Source organism: Egretta garzetta, unplaced genomic scaffold (genome assembly GCF_000687185.1).
Source record: "Egretta garzetta isolate BGI_Z169 unplaced genomic scaffold, ASM68718v1 scaffold1802, whole genome shotgun sequence".
NCBI lineage: Eukaryota > Metazoa > Chordata > Aves > Pelecaniformes > Ardeidae > Egretta > Egretta garzetta.
Genome location: NW_009258851.1, coordinates 27,550 through 28,312, shown reverse-complemented (window position 1 = coordinate 28,312; position 763 = coordinate 27,550).

Genomic DNA, 763 nt, shown 5'->3' with positions numbered 1-763 from the left:
GCTGTCCCCCCACCCCCCACCCCGGGGGTCCCCACCCTGGGAGCTGTGCCCCTATCCCTCTAACCCCCAGCTCCTCTCCCCCCAGGGGCTCCTTCAATGTGACCCAGGGCGAATGGTGAGCGGGGAACTGGGACCAGCAGGGAAAGGGGAGTAGGGGGGTGAGGGTGGGCAGCTGGAGTCTCCTGGGGGTCTGTGCTGCCAGGGTGGGTGAAGCTTTGGGGGCTGGGTGCTGCTTTGGGGTCCCTGGGGTGGGTGCATCTTTGGGGATCCCTTGGGTGGGTGCATCTTAGGGATTGGGTGACTCTTAGGGGATCCCTTGGGTGGGTGCATCTTTGGGGGTCCCTGAGGTGGGTGCATCTTACAGGGTGGGTGCGGGTTTGGGGTCCCTGGGGTAGGTGCATTTCATGGGGCTGTGCATAGGTTTGGGGTCCCTTGGGTGGGTGCATCTTTGGGGTTTGGGTGCAGCTTTGGGGGTCCCTGTCTTGGGTGCAGATTTGGGGATTGGGTGCATCCTAGGGGATTGTGCACAGGTTTGGGGTCCCTGGAGTAGGTGTCTCTTGGAGGATCCCTTGGGTGGGCGCAGCTTTGGGGTCTGGGTGCCGGTTTGGGTCCCTGGGGTGGGCACGGACTCGTCCGGCATCCTGTCTCAGCGGGCGGGGGGTGCCCGCAGCCCGGCGGAGGGGAAGGTGGCCCTGCGGTACGTCACCCCCGTCATCCTGGCCGTCTTTGCGCTGGCGCTGTACCTGCACGCGCAGCAGGTCGA